We start from the raw sequence: 11282 nt of genomic DNA, 5'->3' as shown, positions 1-11282 counted from the left end.
TTCCTTGTCCCCTAGCCGCCCCCCCAGGACCCCACCCCCATCCACCTCTTTCGCCCTGTCCCCTGACTGCCCCCCCCAACCCCTATGCACACCACCGCCTCCTGACAAGCCTCTCAGGACCCCACCTTGTATCCAACCACCACCCCTTGTTCCCTGTCCCCAGACTGCCCCGACCCCTATCCACACCACCGCCCCCTGACAGGACCCCTGGGACTCCCACATCTATCCAACCCCCCCTGTTCCCCATCCCCTGACCCCATCCACACCCCTGCCCCCAACAGGCCCCCCGGGACCCCACGCCTATCCAACCCCGCCATTCCCCATCCTCTGACTGCCCCCTCCCCGCAGAACCTCTGCCCCATCCAACCGCCCCTTGCCCCCAGTCCCCTTACCATGCCGCTCAGAGCAACATGTCTGGCAGCCGCGTGGGGTGGCTGCGGGGCAGAGGACCGACCGGATGTGTCCCGTAGGCCATAGTTTGCCCACCTCTCGTCTAGATAGTTGGTTGGGAAGGGCCTATTCAGGGCAATGAGCCATTAGGGAGAACAATAGGCCTTAGGACACAATTATCTCCCACTTCGTGAGCCTTTCTGAGAATGCTACAAGCAGCCTGTGAGTGATGGCTGCTATGACTCTACAAGGACATGTGACCAGGCTATATGATTCTGGACTCCATCGTGGGATGTCAGTGGTTCTCCACAGACTGGCCTTTGGAACAAAGGGTTCACGCCATATGCAAAAGCTATATAATGCAGGAAGTGACATCATCTGTGGTTCTTCATTCCCCACACAAGAAGACTCTTGGAAACACCTGAGGAACAAAGACTGAACTGGGGGAAGTGCTGGACCCAGGCTAAAGGGATTTCTACCCTGTGTATGAAACACCTGGGGATTCCAAGCTGTAAAGCAAGTGCAGCTTACCTCTTAAGAATCTGCAGCCTGCTTGTATCATTTCTCAGGGTGAGAACCTGCTAATTCATATCCAATCTATCTAGTATATTAAGCTTAGTTTGCATTTTTTGTTTATTTGCTACGTAATCTGCTTTGATCTGTTTGCTATCACTTGTAATCACTTAAAATCTATCTTTTGTAATCTCTGCTTGGCTACCACAACTGTGCATTGTTCTCTTCACATTGAGGGAGAGGCAGACCCTCTTTAAACCCATATACTGGCCAGATTTGACCAGTTCCAGATGGCACCCTGCAGGGAACCGGTCACCCTCATTATTCTGAGCATGCAACTACAGACTTTTGTGTTTTAACTTTAAAAACAACCACTTCCATGGATTGCTTCAGTTATCACCTCCGCTTGACCAACTGGCTCCACTTGTTCTAAAACAGCAACTTTGAGTGATAGGTCACTTTGAAGGTTTTCCTCAATCCTTTCTCCATTAACTCCCAATGCATTTATTGTCTGGAATTCCATTCACTATGCTTTCTTGTAGTCAACAGGGTCAGGGCCAGCTTTAGGAAGTGCGGGACCCAATTTGAACATTTCTGGTGGGGCCCCGGCAGGGATGACTAAAAAAAAAATATATATATAAAAAAAAGTCTTTCATTTCTTAGCAACCGGTTCCCTATAAAAAGTTCTGATTTAAGGGATGTGCCACAATATGTATTTTTTGTACCAATAGGGTTACCCTACGTCCGTATTTTCCCAGGAGGAATTTTTAAATTTAAAATTTAAAAATTCCTCCCGGACAGCGATTTAAGAATTACAAGAAGGCAGAGCTACAACGAGCACCTTAGAAATAAGACAGCTAGATATGTTTCTTGCCTATGCTCCCTAGATTCTTGAAAATTACTTATTTGTTGTAGGCAAGAGAGAATGCTAAATACCATCATTCATATGAAAATTTCATAAAATAGAGGAAGTCTTATTAACCTTTAACAATGGTTCCAATTAGCTATGCAATTATACTTAAAAACACAAGGAACAGAACAGAATGCGTAGGTGGTGAAAGGAAATGGAGGCCCTAGCTCATTGACAACAAGCAGGGAAACATCTGCTTACTTCAATCTCCAACATTTTATAGGATATAAGGAATAATAAAACAGTGCTAGAGGCTGAAGTCTTAATCAGATGCTTAGAAAGAAGCCAAGGGATTCTATCTAAGTAGCTCCCAGCTAATCAGACAGGAAGAAGCCTCTAAGGAGACATGGCTTCAGACTCATTTTTTAAAATTCGGAGTGCTAAGTTATTATACATAAACAGAGAAGTCAGCTTGAATTTTCTCCTTCTTTTGTTATTAGCTGCACACCCCAACAGCAAAGGTTGGTGGGTAAAACTCATTGTCTAAAAGACTAAGGCCTTGGCTACACTTACCGGCAAGTTCGACGGCTGGAAATCGAACTTCTGGGTTCGACTTATCGCGTCTAGTCTGGACGCGATAAGTCGAACCCGGAAGTGCTCGCCGTCGACTGCGGTACTCCAGCTCGCCGAGAGGAGTACCGCGGAGTCGACGGGGGAGCCTGCCTGCCGAGTGTGGACCAAGGTAAGTTTGAACTAATTCGAAATAAGGTACTTCGAACTTCAGCTACGTTATTCACGTAGCTGAAGTTGCGTACCTTAGTTCGAATTAGGGGGGGTAGTGTAGACCAAGCCTTATTTTTTTCTGAATCACAGCTGACAGAGGAGTGTCAGTAAATAGAGCAATATGTTAATAATAGCAAATGAAGAAGCACTGTAATGACCAGGGTGTCTGCAGCCAGGCCTAGAGGTCAGGGCAGGAGTCAAGGTTAGTGGTCAGTGCCAAGGGTCAGAATTGAAGTCTGCATCAGGTGTCATGCCAGGGGTCAGAGCTGGAGACGTCAGATACCAAGCTGAAGGTCAGAGCCAGAAATAACGTCAGGGGTAAGGCGTAGGAGCAGGGACCTGGACTAGGGCAGGACAGCAGGAACTGGGAGTAGGAGGGAGTCTGAGATGGGAAGACAGGAACTAGGATTAGGCAGGGATGCGGGGCTCAGGAGTCAGTTAAGCAGGAGAGGTCCATAGTAGCAACCAGCCAGAGATTCCTCTCATTGCTAAGACAACTTCCTGTTGTTGCTTCTGGGTGTTTCCTAGGTTTGAGACAAGCACCTAGTGCACTGTGCAGGCAATAGACCGGAGTGGCTAACCTGTGGCTCCGGAGCCACATGCGGCTCTTTAGAAGTTAATATGCAGCTCCTTGTATAGGCACCGACTCCAGGGCTGGAGCTACAGGCGCCAATTATCCAATGTGCCGGGAGGTGCTCACTGCTCAGCCCCTGGCTCTGCCACAGGCCCTGCCTCCACTCCACCTCTTCCTACCCTCTCCCCTGAGCCTGCCATGTCCCACTCCTCCCCCTCCCTCCCAGATGCTCCTGCATGCCACAAAGCAGCTGATTGGGAGGTGTGGGGAGGGAGGGGGAGGCGTTGATCGGCATGGCTGCCGGTGGGTGGGAGGTGCTGGGAGCAGGGTGGGGGAGTTGATGGGGGACTGCTGATGTATTACTGTGGCTCTTTGGCAATGTACATTGGTAAATTCTGGCTCCTTCTCAGGCTCTTGTTGGCCACCCCTGCAATAGACAATGGAAAACCAATGGTGAAATCTTGGCCTCTTGCCAAAATTCCCATTGACTTCAATGAGGACAGGATTTCACCCAATTCTTTAATAGGCCCATAACTGGTGATCCTATAAGGACAATTGCAAAGTAGTCCACTTAGGAAGGAGCAATCAGTTGCACACATACAAAATGGGAAATGACTGCCTAGGAAGGAGTAGTGCGGAAAGGGATATAGAGGTCATCATGGATCATTAGTGAACAGTGTAACCTTTTGCAAAAGAAGCAAAGATCAGTCTGGGATGTATTAGCAGAAGTGTTGTAAGCAAGACACAAATTCTTCTGCTCTATTCCACACTGATTAGGCCTCAATTGGAGTATTTTGTGTCCAGTTGTGGGTGTCACATTTCACGAAAGATGTTGACAAATTGGAGAAGTCCAGAGAAGAGCAACAAAAATGATTAAAGGTCTAGAAAACATGACCTAGGATGAAAGATTGAAAAAATTGGAGACGAGAAGGCTGAGAGCGAACATGACAACAGTTTTCAAGTATATAAAAGGCTGTTACGAGGAAGGAGAAAAAAATGTTCTCTTTAACCTCTGAAGATAGGACAAGAAGCAATGGGCTTAAATTTCAGTAAGGGCGGTTTAAGTTGGACATGAGGAAAAATGTTCTAACTGTCAGGGTGGTTAAGCACTGGAATAAATTGCCTAGGAAGGTTGTGGAATCTCCATCACTGGAGATTTTTAAGAGCAGGTTAGACAAACACCTGTCAGGGATGGTCTAGATAATATTTAATCTTGCCAGGGGTGAAGGGGACTGGACTAGATGAGCTCTCGAGGTCCCTTCCAGTCCTACGATTCTATATTTGTTCCACATCTTGAGTCTGATGCAAATTAGAAGTGACAACATTCTAGGTGTGCTACAAAATGTAGCCATTTTCCAGTTCTTTCAGTGATGCCAGTGAGTTGACTGTAGTAGGAACAGGAAGAAGTGGGTTCAGAAGGGAAGATTTTATTTTCAGGAGGTTGGTAGAGTTTCTTTGTAGGTATTGGTTTATTTGATCTAATTTTAATACATACTTTAAAAAAGGAATTGTAAGGCCCCCAACAGTATTAACCCCTCTTTACAGGTGAGAAATTGCAGATTAGCATAAGGCCAAATAAATGAGGATTGACATTTTGGAAAGATCAGTGTTAAATACGCTGGACTGAGACACACTCGCTGTATGCTGTGATGTCCCAGTGGTTTAAAAAGGCTACCTGTATGGGAGCCTACAGAAAGTCTGCATGTATTTCTGATTACGCAAACTTCCACTGTAGCAACTAAAATCTGTCTCATTCCTTAGAAAGACATGTATTTATGTGAGAACACTGGATTAAATCCAGCCCGTAGAGATGGACAGCAGAAAGCATATGCACCCATAAGCCAACTAAACAGAGGATTTAAGTAGTGATACTAATAGATAATATATGGAGATATCCTATCTCCTAGAACTGGAAGGGACCCTGAAAGGTCATTGAGTCCAGCACCCCCTGCTTTCACTAGCAGAACCAACTACTGATGTTGCCCCAGATCCCTAAGTGCCCCCCTCAAGGATTGAACTCATAACCCTGGGTTTAGCAGGCCAATGCTCAAACCACTGAGCTATCCCTCCTCCCCTAGCAAAAGTATTCTGCTAGTCCTCTGCACAGAAGTGAATTTCACCCGTTATGAGACGATGTACAGTTACTGAGCAGGCTAATTTTCAAAGTTAGAAGCAGCTGTTCTGCAAACTATTTGTTTTTCTCAAAATAAATAGAGGCATATGACTTTAGGGACCAATTAATCACAACATTTCATTTTGTAATAGCAAGTTATATTTCTATAAAACACATCACGAAAAAGAAAACTAATGTCACCCTCAAAACAAATCCTGGGAGCAGTTATAACAAACGTCTGGCAGCTCAGTCAGTGAAAAAACAACAGATTTAAACCATTCACAGTAAAAAAGAAAAAATCCCAAGTGGATGGGAACTTTTACAGTGTGATCATTCTGTGAAATTGCCAGTGCATGTCCTTCACCTCCTGCAAATAAGAGATTATAAAAGAGAGCCTAATGCACTATTATCTGCTATATATAATACTGTTTCTCTATGTGCCAAGTGATTATTCCAGAGATTTTTATTGCACACACAGCATGAGAACAAAAATAAGTCTCTTGAAAAGCTGTCCTTGCTTTTCCAGTGATGTGTTCAGTACCTGTGGTATTTGTGACTGCCCAAAGGTTTTGGTTAAGAATTTAATTCCTTTGTAATGAAAACAGTGATTTAGGATATGAAACTAATGTTCCTCCAATCCACACCTAGAATGGTCTCCTTTTTTTCTGTTCTGGAAAACAATCTAAGAACAGAAGTCCTAAGTCTACCACACCACATTGCATCAGCTAATGGACTGGGTCCTAGCTACACTGACATCTGTACAATGCCTGAGGACTGTTCTTGTTGAGCTGTCTCCACCTGTAGCTTTACTTCCCTTACTTGCACGATTTAGAGATATATGATAGGAAGAAGTGGTACCTCTGGCTAAGTTAAGACATTAAGATTTGTGTCTTCTGCGTTCTCTTTCCATTTTGCCAGTGACGGTTGCCAGAGTTATAAATATTGTGTAAAAGCATACATAGATTGCTGTTGAGTTCAGGCAAATCACTTAAATTCTTGGTGTCTCTGTTTAACCAAAGGCAAAATGCATATAATATCTACCACACGGAATTGTTGTGAGACTTCATTATGTCTGAACAGTGCTTTGAGATCTTCAAATGAAGAGTGCTATACATGATGTTTCCAACTCTTGTTATTTTATTCTTTCTCATGGTATTTGGTGATTTTCTTAAACTATGAGCTCCTGGAAGCACAGGATTACATGAGAATCTCAGCTTTAATTTTAAAAAGTAGTAAGGTTTCTATGCAATGATAACTTTGAAAATGTGACCTAAGTTTATCCTAAAGGAACCAAAACCAGAACACAAATTACCCCCACCTCCCGCAAAAAAAAATAATTTTTTTTTTAAATCTCCTGATTTTCTGGGTCCCAACTCAGATTTTTGAATCTGGAAGGCTGGCAATTCTGACTATAAGTAAATGCTATACAAGTCTCCCACAGAGGAGAGGACTGGTAAAAGAACCACATCTAGTAGAAACTAGGTCAAGTTACAAAGGATGATTATAAACAAATCACACAAGTATGTAGGGACAAAATTAGAAAAGCCAAGGCACAAAACAAGATTAAACTAGCTAGAGAGATACAGGCAACAAGAAAACAGTTAATGAATACATTAGAAGCAAGAGGAAGACCAAAGAGAGGATCAGCCCGTTACTCAATGATTGGGAGGGGGAGAAACAATAAGTGTAGAAATGGCAGAAGTGCTAAATGTTTCAATTTTCACCAGAAAGATTAGTAGCGATTGGCTTCTAACATAGTGAATGCCAATGAAAATGAGTAGGATCAAAAGCTAAAATAGGGAAAGAACAAGTTAAAAGTTACTTAGATAAGCTAGATGTCTTCAAGTCATCAGGGCCTTACGAAATACATCCTAGAATACTGAAGGAGCAGACTGAGGAGATATCTGAGCCATTGGCGATTATCTTCGAAAAATCATGAAAGACAGGAGAGATCCCAGAGGACTGGAAAAGGGCAAATACAGTGCCAATCTATAAAAAGGGAAATAAGGACAACCCGAGGAATTACAGACCACAGGGGTTAACTTCAGTACCCAGAAAGATAATGGAACAAATAATTAAGCAATCAATTTGCAACACCTAGAAGATAATAAGGTGATAAGAAACACTCAATAGGGATTTGTCAAGAACAAAACATGTCAAACCAATCTAATAGCTTTCTTTTACAGGGAAATAAGCCTTGTGGATAGGGGGGACATGGCAGATTTGGTATATCTTGATTTTAGTAGGGCTTCTGATACCGTCTTGCATTACCTTCTCATAAACAAACTAGGGAAATACAACCATAGATCGAGCTAATAAAAGGTGGGTGCATAACTGGTTGGTAAACCATTCCAGAGAGTAATTATCAGTGGTTCATAGTCAAGTTGGAAGGGCACATCAAGTGGGGTTCTGCAGGGATCAGCTCTGGTTCTGTTCAATATATTCACCAATGATTTAGATAATGGCATAGAGAGTACACTTATAAAGTTTGTAGATGATACCAAGCTGGGAGGGGGTTGCAAGTGCTTTGGAGGATAGGACTAAAATTCAAAATGATCTGGACAAACTGGACAAATGGTCTGAAGTAGATAGGAAGAAATTCAATAAGGACAAATGCAAAATACTCCATTTAGAAAGGAACAATCAGTTGCACACATACAAAATGGGAAATGACTGCATAGGAAGGAGTACTGTGGAAAGGGATATAGAGGTCACAGTGGATCATAAGTCAACAGTGTAACACTGTTGCAAAAAAGAAGCAAACATTCTGGGATGTATTAGCAGGAGTGTTGTAGGCAAGACATACTAAGTAATTCTTCTGCTCTACTCCACGCTGATTAGGCCTCAACTGGAGTATTTTGTGTCCAGTTCTGGGCACCACATTTCAGGAAAGATGTGGACAAATTGGAGAAAGTCCAGAGAACAACAACAACAAAAATTATTAAAGGTCAAGAAAACATGTCCTAGGAGGGAAGGTTGAAAAACTGGGTTTGTTAAGTCTGGAGAAGAGAAGACTGAGAGGCAGGGTGACCAGATGTCCCGATTTTATAGGGACAGTCCCGATATTTGGGGCTCTTTCTTATATAGCCTCCTATTACCCCCCACCCTCATCCCGATTTTTCACACTTGCTGTCTGGTCATCTTGGTGGTTAAGCACTGGAATAAATTGGCTAGGGAGGTTGTGGAATCTCCATCATCGGAGATTTTTAAGAGCAGGTTAGACAAACACCTGTCAGGGATGGTCTACATCAGTGGTTTTCAAACCGTGGGTCAGGACCCCAAAACGGGGTCTTCGGGGCTGGCTTAGACTTGCTGGGGCCCGGGGCCGAAGCAGAAGCCTGAGCCTCACCACCCAGAGCTGAAGCCCAAGAACTTCAGCCCTGGGTGGCAGGGCTTGGATTACAGGCCTCCCACCTGGGGCTGAAGCCCTGGGCTTCGGCTTTGGCCCCTCTCCCCACCCGGGGCAGTGGGGCTTGCACAGTCTCAAACTTTGGTCCCCCCTCCTGGGGTCGTGTAGTAATTTTTGTTATCAGAATGGGGTCGCGATGCAATGAAGTTTGAGAACCCTGGTCTACATAATACTTAGTCCTGCCCTGAGTGCAGGGGACTGGATTAGATGACCTTTCGAGGTCCCTTCCAGTCTTACAATTCTATGATGCTGGTCATGCCGTCTAATGAATCTTTGGGAGGTGCTCAGGTAGCACAGGGATGGGGATGGCAGCAGAAGCTGAACAGAATACAATATATACACAGATGTGCAAAGTGTAAAATGGTATCAAATCAGTATAGTAGAATTTTACAGCCACTTTGCACAGATGTAAATGATGTCACAAGGTGCAGCTAGGCCCAGAGTTTCATCATATTTGGTAGTTACCTTATTTCCATTCACAGAACCTCATTTTGGATTCTCAGAGTACATCAATTTTTGAAGAATACCCAGCTTGGCAGCAAATCTGAATTATTATTTTTATTATGTTTGGCCCTACTTTACTATTTGCTGACAGTTACATTGCATTTGGAGAAGGTTTTAATAAAGATGTGTTAATGTGAATTACTATTTTGGATCTTGCTATTTAAGTAATTTCCATTAGCTTCATTCTCACAAAAGCTTTTCCAGAGCTATATTCAAAATATTTTTAGTGAAATTTGCATGAATGTTGAAATTGCCAGCTCTTTATTCAACATAGAGATACTCTGCATAATGGCTTAGAGTGACTATATTTTCCATTTTATTCATATATACTTATTTAATGCTGTAGAATTATCTCTAACACAACCTAATATATGAAATAGTATAATGATGGCTAGATTAAAAGTCTACAATGGCTGGTAGAAGTGTATCTACCATGTTTGCAGTCATCAGTCCCTCCGTAGACTAATTGGTGAAGATGGAGCCATACTGATATTTTAAAAGACCAACAGCTGTAGATTTTGCTAATCACTGTCGCACTTTAAATCTGTAAACAGAGCAGAGTTTCCACTTTCTTCTCTTTCTAAAATAAATGGTAATAGCCTAGTGTTTGCTGAGTTGTTTATTAACCTTATGAAGAGGGGATCAGAATAATCTGAAATATTTTAAGATTGTATTATAAAGGAAACCCAGGCTTCTTTACTACATCTCTGATTAGAAGGACCTATTTTTGTAACCCTTATTGTGGACTCTTTGGTAAGAGCCCAATCCTGCTCCCATTGAAGTCAATAGGAGTTTTGCTGTTGACTTGCATGTGAGCAGGATCAGGCCCTAGAACATCATTTTGCTTCTGTTTAACATAGAGCTTACTTTCGGCCAGACAGGTGCTTCAAAAATCAGGTTACACTGTTGTCTGATGATAAGAGTTGAGTGACATGTTCTGAGAGACACAGTATGCTCCACTTATACCAAAGCACGTTGCTACATGGGATATATAGTATTTTTCTGTGTAATTGTTTTAACAGAGTACTGATTATTGTCTGTACTAATGGAATGTGCTGTACTGATCTGTGCATCAAGAAGAAAATCTTTTATCTGTATTCTTTTGTTTAGGACAATTTCATTTTGGGTGTATGCATATCTTTTTGATTCCGACCCTGGGCCTGATTTTTCAAATTGTTTACTACTCAGTGATGGTATGGATGTACACATACAAAAAAGTTTGAGCCTACTACAACATATCTAAACACTGTGTACATGCATTTATGTAGCCAACCTGGCAATTCTGTAAAGATTCATGTGAAACATCTTTTACATTCATCAAAAAGTGACAGTGAAGGAGTCTGGGGATTACAATGGTTTTATAATAACAAGAATCTTAGTGTTATAATTCTGTCGCCTCGGGGAGTATGCATCAATATACCAGACAGCGGCATCCACTGCTAAGGAGTTTAAAGTTAGAAGCAAGCAAGGGTTGTGGTACATTTTTCATTAAACTATGTTATGCTCCTAGTATCTGCTTAGCTGTATTGTAGAGAAGCTCACATCAGCACATCTCTGGGTTTCACTCATAAATTTGATTGTACATCTTGAGTTTCATGCATGGGCTTCCTTTACATCTGTGACATATCTTAAATATTTGCACTCTAAAAGAAATGCAAATGTTAAAATGTCCTGATCTACTGATCATTAAGAATAATATACTGAAAGAATGAAAAATTAGCTAGTTTGTTTGAGTATATGGAGAGGACGAGGGGTTAAACAATGTATACAACTATTAATTTTTAATACACTTTCATTGTAGGTTACCCACTACATAAAAATTAATTACTTGTAAGACTGTGCATTTGCCTCCCCCAAATACTCTCCATAAGAGCAACCATATTTTTTTTACAATATTTTTTGTTTGTTATAATAAAATACTCATAGAAGTATGTGCACTAACTCATCGGCTATCCATTATTCTATTCATTTTGTTCACCATTGTATTCGAAGAATTATGTTCCAGTTTGGTTTCTCTTGCATGCATTGAATTCATGTATATTTCTACTATTTTATAAATAAGTGGAAAAGGAAACAATGATGTTTTAAGCTCCACTGTTGAAATTCAGGAGACCAGCGGAAGTTTTTTCCCCACTTCAATGAAAAT

General features: G+C 42.1%; 1 protein-coding gene across 7 annotated transcripts in view; it reads right to left on the bottom strand.

Moving 5' to 3' along the window:
• The window catches only part of OXR1 (oxidation resistance 1), a 512712-nt gene that overhangs the window by 268352 nt on the left and 233078 nt on the right, over nucleotides 1-11282 (bottom strand). The window lies entirely within an intron of this gene.

Source organism: Chrysemys picta, chromosome 2, assembly GCF_011386835.1.
Source record: "Chrysemys picta bellii isolate R12L10 chromosome 2, ASM1138683v2, whole genome shotgun sequence".
NCBI classification, from domain to species: domain Eukaryota; kingdom Metazoa; phylum Chordata; order Testudines; family Emydidae; genus Chrysemys; species Chrysemys picta.
This window is presented reverse-complemented; position numbering and strand designations above follow the sequence as displayed.